Raw genomic sequence first — 23,647 nt, forward strand, 5'->3', positions numbered from 1 at the left:
TTAAGTATTGCTTTGTTGTTCATGGTTAGAATTGTGGTGATTAATTGTGGTCAGTGGCTCTGCCGCATAAGGTTTCTATTGTTGTTAGTTGTGTCGATTACATTTTGGTTCAAACAACATCTCCTACTGAACTGCTAAGTGGATTGTCACCAAGAATCACAGGAATGAGGTATAATATTTGGTGTGTAACATCATCTGATGGTCATACACTATTGTACTACTATACTCCTCTATTGTTCAAATCATGCCACTGGCTGACTCAGGGGTCAAAACTGGCAGCATCCCATAATTTAATCAAAGCGCTGAAGGCACTGAAGATGTTTGCTATTGCATAATTTAACACGCAATTCATTTTTCAAAATCAATTGCAAGTTTGAAATGAACACACGCCATTCAACTTTATAAAGTGTGTGTCATAGCGCACGGGTCGAGTTTTATAATGTGTGCACTTTTTATCATCCTTATTATTACATAGAAATAACTTTGACAAAATAAAAACAACATGCTTTTTGGACGTTCTGAAAGCATAGAAAGTAGGATGAAAATGGTAATGAGAACTTAATATAAAGAAAATTTGCAGTCACCATCATATTAAAGGAATAATTTTTTCTAATATCAAATAACTATCTCACCAAGAATATAAATTCATAATTAAAGTTCCGTGTACAAAACTTTTGATTTTTGACACCATATACAAATTCAAAATATACAATAATCTTCGTATCTTGTATATGGAGGAATAAAAGTATATAAACATTGCTGTTTATGCTTTACTTGTTACCTGAGCAGTTCACACTGACATAAACATAGGTATAGAGCACTAATGCGCTTTTAGGCGTAGCTGTTTTACTCAGTTTTCATCTAAGTGACTTTTACATAACGCCAACAGACACGCATGAACATTTGCTAATAATAAGCTGATTCGAGATACAACCTCTGAATTTTTGCTACATCACTGCGTATGTGCTCAATTCAAAGGATGTAGCACTGTTCAGTGTAAGGAATTCCGGACTACTCTCTGTATGCTCAAACGACACAAATTGTGGCCCTGTTACAATTATGCGTTACAATCCATCTCGCAGAATTTCACTTTCGCCTCCAAGATGAGAAAACAATCATAAGCGAAATAGTATAGTGTCACGATAAGACAAAATCTTTTAATTCTCATACCACAATGTTTGCCGCACTTGGTCAGCACGTCTGGAAATCATTCCTTAATGTGTGGATAGGCTGCCATTATTAACTAGTTTTCTATTTTGAAATCAATTTTGTATCAAAAAGCATTGTTCTTAATTGTGGCATTTTTAATTCGCAATGAGATTTGTAATGACCCTTGTCATGCAAAAATGGGTCTTATTCCATATGCGCCCATCATATAAATAGCCCACTCAGCTATCTCTCCTTCTGGTAAGGAGAAACATAGCATATTGAGTGATTTTATAGCGAACAGCATCGCCTATGGCCTGACTGCGCAAAAGCACATGTTGGGTTTAACAAACGCTTGCCGAAACGCATAAGACCCATTTAGCATGACAGCGCTATTGACGTGTGATTTAAATGTTTCGAAAGAAAACTGCGTTTAAATCAAATATCACCATAAGATATATTTTGATAGTGAAGAAAGATACTCATAACAAGGCATATGAGGACACATATGAAGTGCTCTCCCGTAGTATATTTTTTATCTACTCACACTAATGTGTGGTTTGACAATGCTAACACACATTTCATGCCGTGAATATGCAACTAACAAGTGAAAAACACAACACAATAGTTTAACTTTTGTTTAATTGTATTTATTTATAAAAGTAAATTGCAAACTTTATTTCAAAGTCAGCGTATACGCCGACTACATTTTTAAAAGATATTTATTGTTATAAAAATATTTAATATACTGTGAAACCATTATTAATCGTCAGGCATTAAATTTCATAAATTTCGTCAGTCGACCGATCGGTGAATTTAAGATCCTAACGAACAATCATGCTCTATGTTTGAACAAAAACAAACACTGAGTTGAACAATATTTTAAAACTTTACCGTAGACATGAGGCATTAAATTCCAACATAATCCATGCACACATTCACTGCTGTTTCGTAATCAAGATTAATCCGGTTTTGACACAAAGGTATGTAGATTACACAAGGTACTTAACTGACACGTTACACTTCTTTAAAACGCGTGTGCAGTACAGCTGTATCGAATGCGTTGACTTCGTTTATGTAGAATGGTAATGAATTAGCGCTAATTGTTTATAACTTTATTACCCATTAGGTGCATTGTGTTTTTCAGGGGTGTTGCATATTAGCCATCACGCAGCGAATGCCTATGAAAGACAATAAACCAAATGAAAAGATGACGATGTGTGATCAACATGCGTATTTATCACAAATTAATAAAGAATATTTTAATTGCTGTTTGTTGTCTGATTGTTTGCGCTAAACCACACTTATTACTATTTTAAATGTATCAATTTATTTATTTTTAAATTATTGACATTATTGATTTATATACCGGTAGTTTACTTTTTAAGAACAAACACACACATAGAGTTTATAATTTTAATGTTGATATCAGAATAAAAAAGCATTTTATTTGAAAAAAAAACACTTAACAAACTGGAACCTCTTTTGTATAACACAAACAGTTTTAAAACGGTATTGGCAGCATTTTAATAAAAATCATTCCAACTAGAATAACGATTGTTATCAGTATGGCAATTATAATAATAGAAAAAGACTAATGGGCAAAGAGGCTTCGTTGTTACAAACACTCGTTAACGGTTATTCGATCCCACTTGTCCGCTAATCATAACAATGAACGTGTGAATGGCATACATTAAGAGGGCCCATTACTGTCCCTTGATAACAAAAGACTAGTTAATTGGCATGTGACAAACAGGACCCACCGCCTGCAGTGATTCTCAAGTGTGTTTCCCGCATTCGTACGATTTCTCGCAACTGCGATTGATCGCGAATATGTATTACACACATACATACGGATATTGGCTGACGCATTTTTTTTAAATTTAAAATCAGAAATCGGCGAATTTAAGTGCTGACGAAATCGTCATTTTTATAAAAATGACGAAATTTTGTGCTGTCGAAAATAAATGGTTTCACAGTAATATATTTAGTTGTTTTCGGTTTTAGCGATTATAAAGCATTCTCGAGGTTGCCTATAGTATGCCTGTAGTAATTGATGAACTCATATCCAACTGTCTATGTATTGAGAACTGTGAATATAAACAAGCGTAACCTTCTACTAACCTTCTACTATTGCGTTGCTAGCACCCATAAATACAAAAGATCGCAGCTATCTGTTGAGAACCAAAGACAATCTCCTCCGCGACACGTACAATACGATCATTGATTATTGATTCTTTTCTATAAAGCACCGTTCGAAACTATTGCATTTAACATGATATTAATTTCATGTTTCCATTTGTGAATGAATATAATTGGAGAACTCAAACCTCTTGCATAAATTATACAACTCTTTCTCGCGCGGATACGTGTAGTAAGCGGGTATTGGGCTCCTAGTGGCTAAGGCGTATCGACCTGAATTTTAGACTAACCACCTTAGACGGTCGCTAAGCGACCATCTAAAAATTATTCATCTTTATAACCGCAAGCATAAGAGGTTAAATATTTGTTAAAAACTGTCCAGTTGTCATCTACAAAGATTGCATTTATCATCTCCCTGGGGTGAAAACTCAAAACATGCCTGGCATCACATGATTTATGCAGATTATTCTAAATAACTTATAAACTCTTCTTCTCTGAAACCGTAAGTCACATAGCTTTGAAATTTAGTGTAAATACATCAGAGAGGCGCTGAACAAAGTTGGTTACATTCAAAGCCCTGGGCTGAAAACTGGCAATGCCCCAGGTGTCAGATTATTTATATAGACTTATATAATATATAACTTACAAAAAAATATATAAAACTGGGAGATTCAAAGTTTAAATATTAAGATGTTACATTGGTCCTCTACAAGACTTTAGCAATTATGCAACTGGAGTCAAAACTGACACTGCAACAGTGGTCACCAGATTTCTATGGTCTTAAATGGTAAATAACTTTAAAAATCTCTGAAACCACAGGGTATGAACTGAAATATTTTATGCATGATATTGTGATGCTCTACAAAGTTTGTTGAAATCATGCTCCTGTGGTAGATATTGACCATACCCAAAAGGTCATCTGATTTATTAAGACTTAAACATATATTTAAATATCTTCTTAAATATCAGGGATTAAATATTCAATACGCACCATTATGTAGTGGTCTTTTACAAAGTTTGGTTGAACCATGCGCCTTGGGTCGAAACTAGCCACAACCCAGGGGAATAAGCATGATTTATATAAAGCTATATAAAAATAACTTTCTTTAAATTCTTCTTGGACATCACATTTCCCAGACCTTTGATATGTGTTATAAGATTGTACTTGTACTGTCAGATCGAGGTTGTGCATAAAGTTGGTTCAATTCATGTCTTACAGTGGTCACACAATTTATATCCACTTATACATCATGCATCATCATACTTAAATATCTCTGCAACTGCAATGGTCAGAGGTTTAATATTTGTGGTCCTCTACAAAGATTGTTCCGATCATAATACCAGAAGTCCACCCCAGGGTCACAAAATTAACGCAGACTTCAGGGCCGTACCTAGGATTTTTTTACTAGGGGTGCCCAACCGGGGAGGGTTTGGGAGGGGTCCCCCCTCCATATATATATACTTTTGTTTATTTGGCACTTTGCAAGGTGAATTTTAATGCTTATAAAAAACGTATTTTGTGATATGAATTAATGGAAAATAACAAGTAAATCAGCACATTTCGGAAGTCTTAAGCTTTAAACATTGGTGTGAATTCACAACAATATTAAAAGCTTTAGATTTCCGAAACTTACAGGTTTAAACTGACGATTACCCACAACAACTCTCGTATTGCTTACATCATTTTTTTCACAAATCAATTACGTCACAGGTTTTTTTTAATCTGATTTTTTGGGAAAGACCTTGCCATTTTTGAGGAAAAAATTGCGTGAAACGCCGAATTTTTGGGTGAAATAATGAAAGTCTTAAATAATCAATTTAACATATTTTACTGTTATCAAACAAATTCAAGGAAAGAGATAATTTAATTATACAATATTTTTCTACACTGGATCAGGTTAACTTATATAATGAGATCGATTTGTTGTTTCAATTTTCATTTTTTTACCAATGAGCCATTAATAAGTTGATATTACTCAATTCTCGGTACTCAATTATTTTAAATACTGAATTCTGCCAAATTTTATCTGTTGCTCGGAAAATTTATGAATCCGTTTTTCTTTTAAACAAACATGTTAACTATCTCATCGTAGTCTTTTTCAGTGATTTCCTTTCAAAAATTATAAATACCTTTGTCAGTGTTTTTGTTCCAGCTCAAATTCAGGGCCCTTTTCTCAATGCAAAAAGTATATATTGGGACTTAAAAATTCCCAATAAAATGTTAAAAAAAAACAATTAAACTTTTAGAAGGGACAAACATGTCTAGGGCCTTTTCACAGAATGAAAAAAACTTGCGTCGGCAATTATCAGACCATAGTCTACGAACTCCTGTAGCAGTTGCTTCCATTCGCTGCAAGTATCAAAATACATGTTACATCAACCATCGATATATGAAGCATTCATGATCACAATGGAGGGCCTGATCGGGGATGTGTACAAGGCGATAAGAAAACATTGCCTAGAGGCTTATCTCGATTGGCGAGCGTTTATCCCTTTGTTTATCAGGGACAATAAAACATAGATGCTCTTTTGTTTTGAGGGAAAGCGTACTGTGGACCCTTGCACGAGAAAAAAAATTGCAGTGGGCCGATTATTAAAAAAAAAATCATAGTTCGACAGCCAGCTGGGAGGGCCCGGGCCCCTGGGCCCATGGGCCCATGGCCTGGGTACGGGCCTGGACTTTAAATGTCATCTTTGAATAGGCCATGAGGTGTAATATTAAGGATTTAACGTCAGTGACATTATTATAAGTGCCCCTATACTAAGATTTTAAAATCTTTAACATAAGGCCAATAAAGGCCCTGCCTGGGGACAAATTTTTTTCTATTGAAATCTATTTTATGTTACTTTTTATTGAAATTTATTTGATGTTACATCATCTCTAACAAATCATACCGCTTGCCACTCTCAATTTCAAGAGCGAATGATCTATGGCCATCTTGTCCCTCTTGTTTTCATTTTTCATTTACAAGGAAAATAGTGTAATCATACTGGTGAGTAATTTATGGCATGGAAGCAATAACTTTGAGACAATAACTGGGATTTTTTCTCTAAAAAATGTTAAAAGGCATCTGTAATAAAATTGCTATAACCACTTTGTAACAATTTCCAAGGCCTTCAAACTAATTGCTTGTAGGAAAAACTTCTGACATTTTGAATTTTCCTGCAACAAAAATTATGATGTAAAATTAAAATGTATGCCCATTTTTACAAGATGTTTTGAGCAATTTTCAAACACAAACCCCAGATGACAAATTTTGTTCCACCAGTCGTGATGTTGTTCATTAGACATAATGAGCCATTTGTGGTGATTTCTTATTAAGGGCAGGCAATTAAAAAAGGTAAATTGTCTTTAAATTTTCATTCACGGTTTAAAGCCATGAAGTATAGCATACTAAATATTTTCTCTTTTCTTATTCAGCAATATAGTAACATTAAAGAAGCAACTCTCATAATTTTATCTGCTACACATTTAAGAACAAATTAACAAAACAAGAATAAAGACAAATCTATCTTAAGATTATCTTTTAGGCTGTTGGCTCAAGCTATAAATATTCAGTCTCATTCAGGAACTTAGGCTACAACTCAGTAAATTAATGTATTCATGAGCTCCCCTGCGAAGATTTTTAGAACTGTTCTATAACATTTCTAGAATTGTACTGGAACTAATGACTAGAAGTGTTCTGGAATCATCCTTAAAATGCTCTAGAACGATTTAGAACAGTTGTTGAACGTTAAATGAGAATAATTTCTAGAACAATTTGTTCTGAAACAGTTCTGAAGGTTTGTTCTAGAACAATTCTTGAACTATCGTTCTAGAACTATTCCAGAATTTTTCTTGAATAAATTTCCAGAACTGTTATAGAATTGTTCTAGAAATTTTTCTCATTTAACGTTCAACAACTGTTCTAGAACAATTCTTGAACTATCGTTCTAGAACTATTCCATAATTTTTCTTGAATAAATTTCCAGAACTGTTATAGAATTGTTCTAGAAAATTTTTCTCATTTAACGTTCAACAACTGTTCCAGAATAATTCTAGAACATTTTCAGTACGATTACAGAACAGTTCTAGCCGGTGTGTTCCAGTACAATTCTAGAAATGTTTAGAACAGTTTCGAAGGGTTGCTTCAAATAAGTCTGGAACAAATGTTCTAAAACAGTTCTGAAAATGTCCGTAAACAGTTCTTTTCAATCTCTTCGGAGGCATCTGATGGGATCAGGCTCTTCTGTGTACAAGCAACTTGTCACGAGGCTCTGTGTAGGTGTTTGAGCACTTTGCTCTGAAATCATTTAGATAACAAATGTTGTCACATCTTAAACTAAACAAGAAGTCTAAATGATCCAGCTGGACAGTATTACAAATATAGACGTCTTTTTATTTAGTCAATATTGAGTGTACTTATTATCAAAGTATTCAAACAAATTATTACACATTTGATCACAACATTAGTATTTTCAAATTGAGAATGCTTCAATACCGCAAACCTTGTAAGTAAACTGGTGATGGGTAACACAATTTGACATTCAGCACCAACTTAAATACGAACGCAATATATTCAAGACACTGTTGCAGGTTTTTATGATTTGAACGCATTAAATACTGGATTTTATATATTTCTAAGGGATTAAAATAAAAAGTATTAGACAACCAACATACTACTGAGATTTTGCTTTGCAGCATTGTTCGTCAGGTCAATCTCTTCGGAGGCATTTGATGGGATCATGCTCCTCTTTACAGGCAACTTATCACGAGGCTCTGTTGGTTTTTGATCACTGAACTATAAAATCATTTATGAAATGTGTTGAAAACCAAACTTGAGCATTGTGTCATGCGATCATGAATACTTTGTTTTAGTCCATCAAATTTCACATTTGGAAATTCTGGCTAGTCTGAGTAGCTACTCATACAAACAATTAGCTAATGTTATCGAAAGTTTGTTCATCAGATTTTTTTTCAAATAAATTCACTCACCCCTGGCTAGTGAGTGAGTGTGAAATTGGATAACTGTGAACAATGTGTTCTTGTTTCATTTATAACAGGGAAAAAATCATATCTATAGGCAGTGTTGACCAACTGATAAAAAAATACTTAAAATAACACTTATTCAATGGAGGCAAATTGAATTTCTTGAGTCTCATTTAAGTGTCCAACTCACATTCATAAATATTAAAGCCTGTAATTTTGAACTGCCCGCCTGTCACTAAACTGTGAACATGCCTTGAAAATATTACCTACCTTGAGTTTTTTTCCTATCTTAAGTTGCCTCGAAAGCATGCTTAGGCGGTCGCTTTGCTTGCTTTAAGAGAAACCTCGTCATCTGTAATCAACAGTATATACAAATTTTAATATTATTATTATGATAATATATTTATTTACAAGATTATTTTTCGTTATCCGAAAATATGATTGCCCGAACCTGTACTATTTACAACAAATTGTTTAACAATGATCAGGAAGACCCCTTAACTTTAATATTGATTTATTTCAATACTTTGTGTTTTTTATCAATACACAGTGTTATAAACAGTAAGTGAAATATACTTGCTCTACGGCGATTGAAATATGGACATTTTTTAGGGGACATTGTTAACCGAGACACCGCCTCGTCAAATAGGTCCGCGTTGAGCGAACTGAAAGATCATTTTGCGGTATTCTCCGGCAGAAATTTATTAACATTAGTGACGAGGCGGGCTTAACGCTTTCAGTCATAAAAAAGTGTTCACCCCATTCAAGAACCTTTTAGATTGGTACCAAAAAGTTTGGCTATCAAACGAATTTACTTACGATGGATTTCACTGATCACCGCATCGTATGTTTGTTTTTGGTAAGTGGCTTTGATGAGATCTCCCTCCTGGTAGTGAGCAACATCTATTTTGGGTGCGACTACATTTTGTGGTTCGATAAAGCTCATAACGCGATTGAACAAGAAAATAACGTCTGCCATTTAAAAAAAGCGCGCTTATATGCACCCGACTGTTTTTCGTTAATGCTGCTCCGCTGACAGTCTACGTAAATAAAATAAAAAACCAGTCAGCTCTGTTTTGTGAATTTTGGCCAATGAAACTATCTCTTACATTTTGGGTTAGGCTGGGTAGATTTTCAGAGACCCGTATGATGCGATGCTGAAATAAGCTTTGGAATTTAATTTTTCAACTTAAAATTAATCCCTCCTTACTTAATTCATATCTTCATGTTAAGTCAAATGACACATCGAAAGGAAAACCATCTTCACGTATCGGAAAATGGTAAGTACCAGTGCTTGATATGTGATAAAGAATAATCAACCAGACAGAGAGTTCTTACGATGCTGTCCGGTAATCTTGCGCAGTTAAGGGTCGGTTGGCTTAAAAACATGTTCTTTTATAAATTGGCAACATAATATCTAAATTTATTATGAAAATTATAAGTTCATGTGCTTATTAACACAAAAATATCTGATTAATTCAGTGAAGAACTGTCCGATTTGATTTCAAAACAAACATGACTCACCTCATTTTAAAATTATCACAGTGTCCGGTAATCTTGCGCACTTTGTATAATGACCTCGTTTAGGCAAAAATGTAGACATATGGTGTCCAATTATTGACAAAAAACATTCCAGAAAAATATTTTTAAAATCAGTTTGCAAAACCATTGAAATGAAATGTGGATTTCTAGTGCAGTTTTTGTTCACTACAAATAAAAAAAATATGATTACTAATAATAGTGGACAATTACAACAATGTAATAAAAAAGTACCGGTATGCGTGAAAAAAAATGCATAACAGGTTTGATACCACGATCATGCTTCCATGGTGTACAGAAAATATCAAAACTAGGCCATTCGGCATTGCGCATGCGGAGATCATACCAAATTGGTTTGACAGAATGGCGGCAAATGATGACTATGTCGTCTGATGCGATATATTTTTTCATGGCAAAAAATACCATAACTGATCGGATATTGTGCAATGGAATGCTTAATTACACGTTGGATTTATGAATTCTTAATTTAAAGTATGAAAACGCTAAAGACTGCAGGGAATTTGTGATTCATTTTGAATTTTTGGTAAGAAGGCCAGTGTTTACGATGTATAGGGATGACGCAACCAGTGTTTAAATGTAATGATCGAATTTAATTTTGCATGGAATACGTAACTTTTAAATCCGTTAATTCTTTAAAATGTGAAATTCCATCTTTCATCAATAAAGAAAACCATTTGTCGTCTGCGAGATTCGCAAATGCGAAGTGCGCAAGATTACCGGACGCCCAAGATTACCGGACTTAACTGTACACTTCGAAACACGGGTTAAGTAAGTCAACGTGTATTGTGGGTCGAACACTATTCTTAATACAGATGTTATTACAATTCATAAATGGTCCATTTGCTGAAGGGCAAGTATAAGGCAAATGGACGCATTTTTTTTCTGTTTTATAACTGGTTATCATTTTTTTAAACCACATAAACACCAATGCTTATTTTTTTGAAGATTACACTGCAAGTTATGCAAGTGATTTCAGTATTTAACAATGCTCAATGTTTACATTGAAAGTCTCATTGCACGCAACATCAGGCTGGGATTATAGACCTGTGATGCTCACTAAAATAACTTCTTGAGGCCCGGGAATAGTTTATTGTGAGACTTTAATCTATCGATGACTACAAGCAGATGAGACTTGGCAAAACATTAAATAATCTAAAAATTTGTGAAATTAACATTAATAACATGCAAGAGTAAAATGGCATTGGTCACCTTAACACCCATGTATTCTGGAATGCCTGACTGAATAAGGTAAATTACTGAAATTTTAAGAAAAGCATATTTCTAAAACATCATTACAGAAGAAAACACTTTGTTTACATAAAATGAAAAAACAAGTGTTATTTTGTCCGAATTATGTTGCCTTCCAGAAGTAGTTTCACACTTGGTAGTGTGGCTCACACATGTGGTAGAATGGCCGTGGTAACTACTTGGGAGGCAAAACAACTAGGGGAAAGGAAACTACTTGGGAGCAAAACAACCTGATACTTAATTCAGTGCCTTCCCCAGGAATGTTTTCAGGCGCCCCGGGGCCGATAGGGGGTGGGTTCGGGAGGGGTGTCCCCTCCCGTCGTTGATTTTTTTTAATTTAACGTGTCAATTCACGTTCTGTGGTGCGTTATAGCTCAAAGAAAAACAGCGTCAAAAGACGTCATTTGGTGCGCTATGACTCTTCAAAAAAATCCCCCAGTCATTTAAAAATATATATTTTTTATATTGTTTAATTGTTTTAAAACTTTTCCGCACAGATAGTAAAATCCCGACTCGAACGATTCCCCAATACATCCGTTTCAACCCGACTCTATTACTGTATACTTACTATTTTTCAAGTTTTTATTTATTACCCGATAATCCCGTTTATTCCGTTTTTATCAATCTCTTTCTGGTAAATATTAACGATAAAAGCTTTCAGTTATTTCTTTAACACAAACCTTGCCAGTTTTGAGTGACTATTTATAGATTTGATGAAATATTGCCTCTGAATATGCGTCAATCCCCTGACCTGTTGTGTGCTTGTTAAAACGCTCAATACACGCCATTTGTATGCAATAGACGCGACGTTGTACATGCTGCATAATTTTCGCGCTCTTTTTAATTGAGAAAAAGATTCGACACAAAATAAATTTGCACTGCTAATTTGAAGCAAAAATATTTAATGTTGCGGTAACATTTACATTCGGAAGTGTGTTTCGGATTAAAAACGCGTTAACATCGACTTACGGGAATGGGTTTCGGATTACAAATTTAATTATTCCCATTTGAGATTTCAACAAATATTAACCGTTGCGTTATAAATTCTACGATAATTTGTTTAAACACTTTACGAGTCGAATAAATGTTTTGACGGAATTATGCATGAAATTCACGTTGTCCACGAGGATCACGGCCGGTTGCCATCATCAGTCTTCTAACTATCGATTATCGGACGAAACATTTACAAGTGTGCGTAATTAATTCAAGGAAAATTTGTTAAAGCGCATTACGTGTCGAATGAATGTCAGAAAAACGAGGTGAATCAGTTCTATAAATGGACATGTTGAAATATACATGTACTGGAATTAAATAAATTGTTATCACATAATTGTAACCGGGAGTCATTTGCACAACTTACTCGCTATAATAATTAATTGTTTACCACTTGCAATTAATTTCTCGTATTAATTATGAGTCATAGGTAACACTTGTTTACAGTAAAAAGGTGTGATGATGGTGCCCGAAACCGTCTTTAATGTTCTGTACTGTACTAATTACCGGTTTTATATTACTCAAATGGTACAACTTCTTGCTAATCAAGCTGCGATACACTCTTACTTCATGCCCGACGTCAATCAAAAATAATGGTCGATAGTTAACCCCGCCCTCATAAGCATTCACGTAACCGATTGGACGATGAACTTCACAGTTTGACGACTGGAAAGTTACCAGATACATCCTTGTCAGCATTTAAATGACCGTGTAATGTGGCTAGAATAATCGATTCGCGCGCCATGCTATTCTCTTATCAGTGGATTATCCATTACCCCATGTGGTGTTTATGGCGATTACTTGTGAAAGTAGGTACCGAGTGCTCTTTTAAAACAGGGAATATTGATACACTGATAGGGAAACCTTGATTTTTTTGGACAATCTCCACTTTCTTTTACTGAAGAATACACTGATCGGAAAATTCCAAGCGCCCCGGGGACTCTGATTTCGAAATTCAAGCGCCCCGGCAAGGGGCGCTTAAACGGCCTGGGGAAGACCCTGTTAATTTTGTTTGAACATGTTGATTTTTGTAAACCACAATCATTTGCTTGTGAATTAAGTTTCTGTAATTATAAACCTGTTAATGAGTTAAAGAGTTTATATTTGTTTCAAAATATACATTCATATGTCTTTTTTCCAGGTCCACTGAAGCGTGTGAAGAAACTGTATTTTGATGATGAAACACTTCCAGTGCCACGTTCTACGCACTATTGGAGACAGATTTAATGTAGAAAAACTACACAAATATCTGAATAATGTTATGAAAAAGATGGATGAAATCCACCCAATACAGTTACCAGAAGCTCCTGTAGTTAGTTACCTAATTCCAGTTTAGTTCTCTGAGATTCTTGTGATAGTGAATGTTGAGGAACTCTGTGAAGTCCTAGTGTTTTAATTGACACAAGATTACATGCAAATTCAGAAGACACTAAGTATGCAGAATTCCGAACAGATACAGTAAAAAAAAAATAATAATGTGTAATTTGGTGACAAATTATAGTCAGTTATATACATGTATATGTATGTGTGTAGCAGAAGATTTTGTAAGGACTTAAAGGAGAAGTACTTTTTGGTATTTCAGGGATCATTTTCTCCAGTTCTCCATAAAAGCTTATGTTTGGATACTCACGTTGTTTCTAGTGAGTACCCACATAATGTTTTAGGATTAGAAATAAGACAAAGTATCCCAGACCTATCAACAAACACTCCTCCTTAACATTAGTCCTCTGTTTGTGTATGATATATATATATCTCATGATATGACAGCAATATCTTGCAGACACCACAGCAAGCAAAGATTCAATGTGAAAATTGTTTTGAAATATAATTTGAAAGAAGTCAAATTATCATTGTCTGAACAAGTTTATTTTAAATATATAGAACAATTGTAGGACAATTGTGGACTTTGGTTCTAGACCTGTTCTATATGTGTTCTTATTCCCCATTAGAATGTTTGTAGAACTTACTGGTTCTTAAAGAGTTCTAAATGTGTTCTAGAACTACAGTTTAGAACATTTTTAGAAATTTCTTGAACTTATTTTGATCTAGAACTGTTCTAAAAATGTTCTTGTATATTATTGGAACAGTTTCAGAACTAAGCCTTGTTCCACAAATGTCTGGAATTATTCTAGAAAACAGTTCTGGAACAATTCCAGAACATAAGTTCTAGAACGCGAATATGGAACATTCTAGAACTGTTCTTGATGTTCTAGAACAGTTCCAGAACAGTTCCAATTTCTAGAACAAATCTTTGCAGGGGCTGTGCTTTTGTTAAAGTGAGGTGTACATTTATTGTGATGGATATTTGTTAGTAATAATATGTGCAAAGATATACATCATTATAACACATCACATGGGAATTATATTCCATGTTTTCCACATCTTTATGCATAACAATTTCCTGCATAATAATTCATATACTCATGGTACTTCTGTATCGGTCAGTTACTTGTTCAATGCGTAGTATATATTGCATTATCAATGCTTCATAACAGTGCATTGACTTAGTACAGTTCATGGAACTATTGTATGAGCCTCTTGCAGGGAATTGTTGACAAGCCTTGATTCTTCTCAAGAAACCTTTAAATTTGATCAATTGAGCAAATCTGCAACAATTAATTAAAACCATTACTTTCAACTAGTAAAGCCAGTGTACACTCTTTTTATTCTTTGGTTTAGATGTGTTCAAAATCCAGTTATTTTGATTAAGTTTATATAGATGATACATAAACATGTGACTTCATTTAAAAAAATTAGTTAAGGTTAATTACAATTTAATCAAAGGTCTGACAGCCCTTCACTTAATCACTATTTCATAACTTTGGTTACAGCTCACTCTTAACTCTCAACATTTAATTTTAATAGTTAAAAAAACAGCTTCATAATCACCACCATCATAATATCATCAGTGTCAACACCTTGAAGCATTGCCATCATCACTGTATCATTGTAATCATCATTGTGACAATTACAGGATGAATAACAAGAGCTGTCAGAGGACAGCGTGCTCGATTATTCGAGTGCTTGACAGTGTAATGTAAGCCATCATGGAGAGGGGGTATAATGTGGGCGTGTGGTCATTTAATAGCTATAGATGATCTTTCAAAAAAAAAGAAAAAAAAGATTTATTTTTTTTTGGTGGGGGGGGGATTCTGGGGAGGGGCGTGGGGGATGGTTTGGGTGGAGTCCATTGTTGTATGTCAGGTAAGTGTTGTTTTGTCAAGGTATGAATCAAATCTGATCTTAAATAAAGAAGTTATGGAATTTAAGCAAAATTTATTAATTTGACATTGACAGTCAAGGTCATTTAAAGGTCAAATTCAACTTGCCAGGTACAGTAACATCATGATAGTAAGAAAGTATTTGAAGTTTGAAAGCAATAGCCTTGATACTTTAGAAGTAAAGTGGATCTAAACACAAAATTTAACAAAATATTCAAAGTTACATAGACAAAAAAGGGCCATAATTCCGTTAAAAAGCCAACGAGAGTTATGCAACTTGCCCTGTACAGTCCTCTTACGATAGTTAGCGAGTTTTCTAAGTCTATAAAGCAATAGCTTATAATGATACTTTAGGAGTAAAATGGACCAAAACACAAAACTGAACCAAATGTTCAATTATCTAAGTATAAAAGGGGCCATAATTCTGTCAAAATGCTTGATACATTTGTCTGCTCCTGTTTATACACTTCAACACCGTTATTTCGAACACCGATAATCGGAAGTCACCGTTATTTCGAAGTATTTTTCGGGTCCCGATAGTGGTTCTTCTTTGTTTAATGTAAAATTTCATTGTTAATCCGAACTTCGTTAAACCGAAGAAATCATTAATTCGAAGTGATTCAGTCGGTCCCAACACTATAATTCGCACCTTATTAACAATCTTTAATCCGAAGTCAAAATTGCAAAATACTGAGCGTAATTTCACATCTTTGTCGTGGCTTGTCAAAAGCCGATAATTACACCTTTGTCGTCTGCGCGAACGCCGGTGTTCAAAGAGACATTGCGTATTAGTTAAAAAATGTTAATTAATTTCCGAAAATGTATTAATATGTATGTATGTCTGATAATTTGTGCTATTCATTATATTTTATATTTTCTGTAATAAGACAAAAAAAAAAACAAGAAAAACTAGAAATGGCGCGGCAGAGGCCGACGCGTATCCCCACGCCGAATGTTTGACCTAGGTGTGCCCCAGGGTTGGTAATGGGGCCATGCATAGCTGAGATTGACCGTATTGTCATAAGAGAAGCTCATCATCAATTAGAAGTGAATTGGTGTAGAAATGAAGAAGTTATAGTAAAAGGCAATTTTGGGTGGGTGTGACATATGTGGGCAGGGCGCCCCAGGGTTGGTAATGGGGCCATGCATAGTTGAGATTGACCGTATTGTCATAAGAGAGGTTCAGTATCAATTTGAAGTGAATCGGTGTAGAAATGAAGAAATTATAGTAAAAGGCAATTTTGGGTGGGTGTGGTCTATGTGGGCGGGGCGCCCCAGGGTTGGTAATGGGGCCATGCATAGTTGAGATTGACTGTATTGTCATAAGAGAAGTTCAGTATCAATTTGAAGTGAATCGGTGTAGAAATGAAGAAATTATAGTAAAGGCAATTTTGGGTGGGTGTGGTCTATGTGGGCGGGGCCCCAGGGTTGGTTATGGGAACATGCATAGTTGAGATTGACCCTAATGTCATAAGAGAAGTTCAGTATCAATTTGAAGTGAATCCGTGTAGAAATGAAAAAATTATAGTAAATGGAATTTTTTGGTGGGTGTGGCCTATGTGGGCGGGCGCCCCAGGGTTGGGATTGGGGCCATGCATAGTTGAGATTGACCCTAATGTCATAACAAAAGTTCAGTATCAATTTGAAGTGAATCCGTGTAGAAATGAAAAAATTATAGTAAATGGAAATTTTTGGTGGGTGTGGCCTATGTGGGCAGGGCGCCCCAGGGTTGGGAATGGGGCCATGCATGGTTGAGATTGACCGTATTGTCATAGGTGAGGTCCAGTATCAATTTGAAGTGAATCGGTGTAGAAATAAAGAAGTAAATGTAAAATAACCTAAAAAAATGAGTGATAATTTCTGACGCGGCCCCACCCCAACCCCTATAACTTTTGACCCAGGGGTCAGATCAAAATTCCAAATAGTGCAGGGTCGCACATATGCTCATAGCTACCATGTGTGTAAATTTCAAGGTTCTAGTGCTTTTAGTGTAGGAGGAGATAGTGGCCAGGACGGACGGACAGACGGACGGACAGACGGACGGACAGACGGACGGACGGACGGCGGAGATCACCACAATATCCCCACCTTTTTTTCAAAAAGCGTGGGGATAATAATCGTTTTATTCCTCCGTTTGTTACAAGTGGAAATCTATTGCTATCTGACTAGTTTACGCTTTTCAGTAAGCGTGTCACCGAACCATGTGAATTCCACAACGTTTTATTTTTTACAGAATCAAAGAAGTCTTCTGTCAAATGTTTATTTCGAATTATCGTTAATCCGAAGTTTTTTTTAACGGTCCCGACGACTTCGAAATAACGGTGTTGAAGTGTAGATTGGGGTCATATGTTGGTAAAGAAGTATGCAAAATATGAAAGCAATATGTCAAAGGACATAGAAAATATTTGAGGTGGTACGCAAACTTTAATGCTTGATACAGTTGTCTGCTCCTGTTTATAGATTGGCGTCATGTTGGTAAAGAAGCATGAAAACTATGAAAGCAATATGTCAAAGGACATAGAAAATATAATAACATAGATTTATCAATAATATGCACATTGTTAGTGAAAAAAAGGGCCATAATTCCTAAAAAATGCTTGATACAGCTGTCTGCTCTTGTTAATAGGTTGGGGGCATGTTGGCAAAGAAGTATGCAAAATATAAAAGCAATATGTCAAGGGACATAGAAAATATTTGAGCTGGTACGCAAACTTTATCATAGATTTATCAATAATATGCATATTGTAAGTGAAAAAAGGGCCATAATTCCTACAAAATGCTTGATACAGTTGTCTGCTCTTGTTTATAGGTTGGGGTCATGTTGTTAAAGAAGTACCGGTATGCAAAATATAAAAGCAATATGTCAAATATTTGAGGTGGTACGCAAACTTTAACATAGAAAATCTAAGTGAAACAAGGGCTGTTTGTAAAACATGCATAAACCCCATATGGGCTGTCAGTTGTAATGGCAGCCATTGTAAGAATATGTTTTTTGTCACAGTGACCTTGACCTTTGACCTAGTGACCTGAAAATTATTAGGGGTCATCTGCCAGTCATGATCAATGTACCTATGAAGTTTCATGATTCTAGGTGTAAGCATTCTTGAGTTATCATCCGGAAACCATTTTACTATTTCTAGTCACTGTGACCTTGACCTTTGACCAAGTGACCTGAAAATCAATAGGGGACATCTGCCAGTCATGATCAATGTGCCCATGAAGTTTCATGATCCTAGGCGTAAGCATTCTTGAGTTATCATCCGGAACCCATTTTACTGTTTCGAGTCACTGTGACCTAGACCTTTGACGTAGTGACCTGAAAATCAATAGGAGTGATCTGCCAGTCATGATCAATTTACCTATGAAGTTTCATGATCCTAATCGTAAGCATTCTTGAGCTATCATCCGGAAACCATTTTACTGTTTCGAGTCATTGCAGGGCCCTCACACTACTTTGGGGGAAGGGGTCCGCAGCCCTTAGGAGGGGGAATTTTCGCGGCGTTTCCCTTTTTGGGGGAATTTTTTACTTACTCTCTCATTATTTCATTTGTACATGTTTGCACTATATTCATTGCATTTTTCATAATTAAGTATGTTTGAAAAGATTAAATAGAAAAAGAAATGAGATATAATAATCATGAGATACATGTTTCATTAAAAAAAAAAAAAATTTTTTTTTTTTTTTTTGAGGGGGGGGGGGGGGGGAATTTTTCCCCCCAAAAGGGGAAAAAAGTATACTTTTCAGGTGGGGGACTGCCGCCGAAATTCGGCGGCAGATTTGATAGATTGAGGGCCCTGCATTGTGACCTTGACCTTTGACCTAGTGACCTGAAAATCTATAGGGGTCATCTGACAGTCGTGATCAATGTTCCTATGAAGTTTCATGACCCTAACCGTAGGCATTCTTGAGTTATCATCCAGAAACCATTTTACTGTTTCAAGTCACTGTGACCTTGACCTATGACCTAGTGACCTGAAAATCAATAGGGGTCATCTGCCAGTCATGATCAATGTACCTATGAAGTTTCATGATCCTAGGCGTAAGCATTCTTGAGTTATCATCCGTAAACCATTTTACTATTTCGAGTCACTGTGACCATGACCTTTGACCTAGTAAACTGAAAATCAATAGGGGTCATCTGCCAGTCATGATCAATTTACCTATGAAGTTTCATGATCCTAGGCCTAAGCGTTCTTGAGTTATCATCCGGAAACCATTTTACTATTTCGAGTCACTGTGACCATGACCTTTGACCTAGTGACCTGAAAAATCAATAGGGGACATCTGACAGTCATGATCAATGTACCTATGAAGTTTCATGATCCTAGGCCTAAGCCTTCTTGAGTTATCATCCAGAAACCATCTGGTGGACGGACAGACCGATGGACCGACAGACTGACGGACCGACAGACTACAGACTGACGGACCGACATGTGCAAAACAATATAAAACAATATATAACAAAATATAATAACAATATAAAAAATGTTGGTCTAAGGTCACATTTCTGTTATAAAAGTATCTACAAAATAGCATGTCTGAGTATTTCAATACAATTACCTTATGGATGTTTTTTATTGGTTGTTTATATTTGTATGACAGGGAAGTTTTGCCTAACTGCTCCAGATGTATGTTTTTGTTGCAGCGATTTTCCTCCTTCTTTATAAAGTACCGGTAAACGGTACTTTCCCAATCGAACGAAAATTCCCAAATTCCCAAAACGGTACTTTCCCAATCGAGCGAAAATTCCCAAATTCCCAATCGGCATCTGGAAAAATCCCAATCAGCGTCCGAATTTTTTCTCAAAACGATAGAAAGTTTCGTAAAAAAACCAACTTTCGGCGAGCGAACAAAGAAAATCGTATAGTTGTGTGTAACCACGCGCTCGATTAATTTCGGGTTTTATTATTCAGCGCATTCAATCAATAGAGTTGTTACTGTTTCCGGTTCTTTTGCCAGGCAGCCAGCGTACTGTTTTACGTCGGTTTGTAACCTTATCGTAGTTTGAAATGAGTCATAATAGCAAATATTATGCCAAAAAACCAATCGGAACCATCTTTCACAGGACACATTAACAGCAATAATGATGCTGTGCAGGGAGGGATGCAAGCAACTGAGTGATGATCAAACATCAAAGATTGTTGAAATTTTCACAAAAATGAAAGAGAGAGACATTGCTTTAAAAGAGATTAAAACAACTAGTAATTGATTTGGTGTGTTCTTTATAATATTTTGTTATTTATTTCAACTTTATTACTTAATGGTCATTAAGGCATGCCTGCAAATGATTATTTAAATGGATATGTTCAATTAAGTATGAACTGTATGATGTATTCAATAAGACCCAAACTTCACGACGCGATTTTCCCAATTTCAGGATTTCACGACTCGATTTTTCCCAATTTTGAGGTTTTCACGACTCAATTTTTCCCAATCGGACCGGTACGGGTACTTTTCCCAATTGGACAAGGAAAATCGCTGTGTTGTAAAAAACAATAAATACAGTAGTTTTTGGAGAATTAACATTTATTAACTAACAAAAATGAGGTATATGCCCTGCAATTTTGTTACCTTCTAGCACTTAAGCCATATATCAAAGGGAAGATATAACACTGCCATTTGAAAAACTCGGATATCAACAAGAACAGCAAATGAACACGAAATCACTTGCAACCATCACTGTTTAGACTAATATCTTTATCGGGGTATGTATTGCCATGATATGGTTGTATTAAGCAGCGAACACAATGACCTGATTGTTGTATTATGCAGGGAACACATTTGTCTGATTTATTTGTATTATATATTTGTATTATACGGTGAACATGTTGACCTTATTTAGTACTATTATGAAGCGAAGACATTGATCTGATTGTTTTTTAATGCAGCGCCCCCACATTATTTTACGTAGATCATGTTTAAGGGGTTAAACAATGAATGATCATCAGCATGTTTCTAAGTATTTAACATTCCTGCCAATCCCTCTTCGAGTAATATTTACGTCTACCTTTTAATTCGATTAACATCACAGGCATCAGGGTGTTAAAGTTTACTACACATGTACCACATAGGCGTTTTATATTCAAATGAAGCACATGATCACAAAAGCCAGTAAGAAACATACAAATATTATTTAACACAAATAATGCTACATTTATGAATAAAATCAGTCAATATGTTAGGCTCGAATGGTATAGCAAGACGGTAAACGCTTTTATTTTCTTTGTAAAAATTATAGTTTACTTAAGTTCAAATACTACTTCAGACAGTGATTTAAAAAGAAGAAAGGGAGAACACACATACGTTGCTCCCCTGCCAGTTTATAATGCACAAATTATAATAAGTTTAACCAAAGTAAGCATATTCATATTATGCACGAGGAATTTGAGTTGTAAGCTATGTTATTATTTTTTATAACAAACAATTGGTATATTTAATATTCTAGTCTGATCGGGATATATGCTTATCCAACCTCATGGCATATTCACATTATTCAGGGATGGGTTGCAATATTCTACAATTGGTAGAATGAACCAATAATTTTGTACAACATAAGTAATTGATGACAAATGATAGCAGGAATACTATTAAGGGTTTCAGAAAGCATTTTCTGTTTGCTGCGGGGTTCAAACTATTTTATGCGCTAAATGTGAGGCATCTTTTTTAAGCAAATGTATAAAGAGTTCCTGACCAAAATCAAAGTAATATTACTTTTAAATCATCAACGTATTGGCATACACCAAGAAAGTTGTAGAATATTTGCGGGAAACATAAGAATTTTGAGGAAAACTTGTGATGTGAAATTTCCGAATGGTAACAGAAATTACCGATCGTCGTTTTTCCGAAAAACAGCATGTCGCGGTTTTCAAAAAACAAATGACTGCACCCAAATATTTTAATGTTACTGACTATAACGGGTTGATACATGTATGATTGTGTTTCTCTTTTAATAAAGTGAAGTGACAATTTCAAGGTCGATTCATTTGAAATATGAAGGATATTCGGTCCTTTGGCCTTTGGCTATAAATATATCAGTACAATTTGAAATTTCCAAAACCAATCCGAAAATATTGGAAGACACAAAATTTAATAAAAATTCTTATGTTTTCCTTAAATATTCTACCACTTTTCTGTTGTATACCAATAAATGGATGTTTTTCAAGCAATAGCAAATTGATTTCAATCAGAAACACTGCCTATAACCGCAAAAACAAATATTCCAATCTTTTTGGTTTACAATTTTTGTGATGCAAATAGCTTGCATGTAGCATGGAATTGAATGTTCTGTCAGATTAGTGTTTCGACTTTCTGGAGTGGGGAATTTCGGACTGTTTTATCCAACAAGAAAAGAGCTCTTAAACGTTAGTTAGACTCATGCAAAGTGAAGTAATAAAGAACCAATTTTTGTAAACAACCCAAATGTGACCTCCCTTGTTGGATCATGCTACATTTGGAAATGGAATGGACATATACGAGTAATGCCAGTCCAAGGGAGATAACTCAAAATTAAAATTTCTACCAAACTTCTCTGTTTGTCCAGGAATGATTACTTAATTCACTTCATGGAATTGTAGAAGTTCTTAATGTCTTTATTAAACTGAAATACATACTGCATATACTTTAAGACATGCACTAAAGTCATAAACAATCATGATGTAATGTTTGATATAAATATATGGAATTTATGGAATTCAAAATAATTTGACCGAGTTTAAATACTGGTGATAAATAACAGGCTTGATAATGATATGATAATTGCTTAGAACAACTTGCTATTATCTGCGTTTAATAAAAAATTGTCTTAAACTTCAATGTTCAACACAAATTTTCAACACACAGTATTAAATGTGGATTTCTTCTCAATTGGGTAAGGACTGCAAAGACATGTCCAAATTTTCCTGTGGTTTAAAGGAAGATGTCAAAAGCCAAAAGTGGTACTTAAAATGACAGGCAACACACATTTGACAACAGACAATGACGGATCACAATACCCCATACCTTAGAACTTAAACCATAGTTCAGCACGCAATCTGTGATTCGGCTGCATGCCACTGAGGCTGTGGCTGTTATTTAAATATAGTTGATCTTACCTGACAAGACTTGGCTTGTAATTCTTGACTTGACAACTATCCCAGCCGCAGTCACTTCCACCTCAACGAGTTGGAGGTAAGTACAGGTCCAGTGGCTGACTTGAGTTCAATTCCTGCTGCTCACTTGACAACTATTCCAACTCAAGTCACTTCCACCAAGACATGATGGAGGTCCGTACATGTCTAGTGTCTTGATTTAGTTCTGGTACCACTTTACTCACTAGACTACTATTCCAACCAGTCAATGTCACCAAGACACTGGATCTTGTCAGTAGAT

The 23,647-nt window shown here is 35.2% G+C and overlaps 1 protein-coding gene and 1 long non-coding RNA gene across 4 annotated transcripts in view; both read right to left on the reverse strand.

Annotated features, from left to right (window-relative positions):
• LOC127833837 (uncharacterized) overlaps positions 1–23,399 on the reverse strand; it is a 216,826-nt gene extending 193,427 nt beyond the window's left edge. The window contains exon 1 of the mRNA XM_052359326.1: positions 23,371–23,399. The gene's annotated coding sequence lies outside the window, so the exon portion shown is untranslated. The remainder of the gene's footprint in view (positions 1–23,370) is intronic.
• On the reverse strand, positions 6,903–9,274 carry LOC127833846 (uncharacterized). 3 transcript variants are annotated; one of them, XR_008027636.1, is made up of 4 exons: positions 9,077–9,274; positions 8,528–8,609; positions 7,949–8,069; positions 6,903–7,571 (listed from the first exon to the last, which is right to left on the reverse strand). It is a non-coding gene; the product is annotated as an uncharacterized LOC127833846 (long non-coding RNA). The 3 variants fall into 3 exon arrangements; XR_008027638.1 differs by having other exon boundaries at positions 8,524–8,609; XR_008027637.1 differs by lacking the exon at positions 9,077–9,274 and adding an exon at positions 8,834–8,916 and having other exon boundaries at positions 7,283–7,571; positions 8,524–8,609.
• Positions 23,400–23,647: the final 248 nt, after the last annotated feature.

Source organism: Dreissena polymorpha, chromosome 6 (genome assembly GCF_020536995.1).
Source record: "Dreissena polymorpha isolate Duluth1 chromosome 6, UMN_Dpol_1.0, whole genome shotgun sequence".
In the NCBI taxonomy this organism is placed as follows: domain Eukaryota; kingdom Metazoa; phylum Mollusca; class Bivalvia; order Myida; family Dreissenidae; genus Dreissena; species Dreissena polymorpha.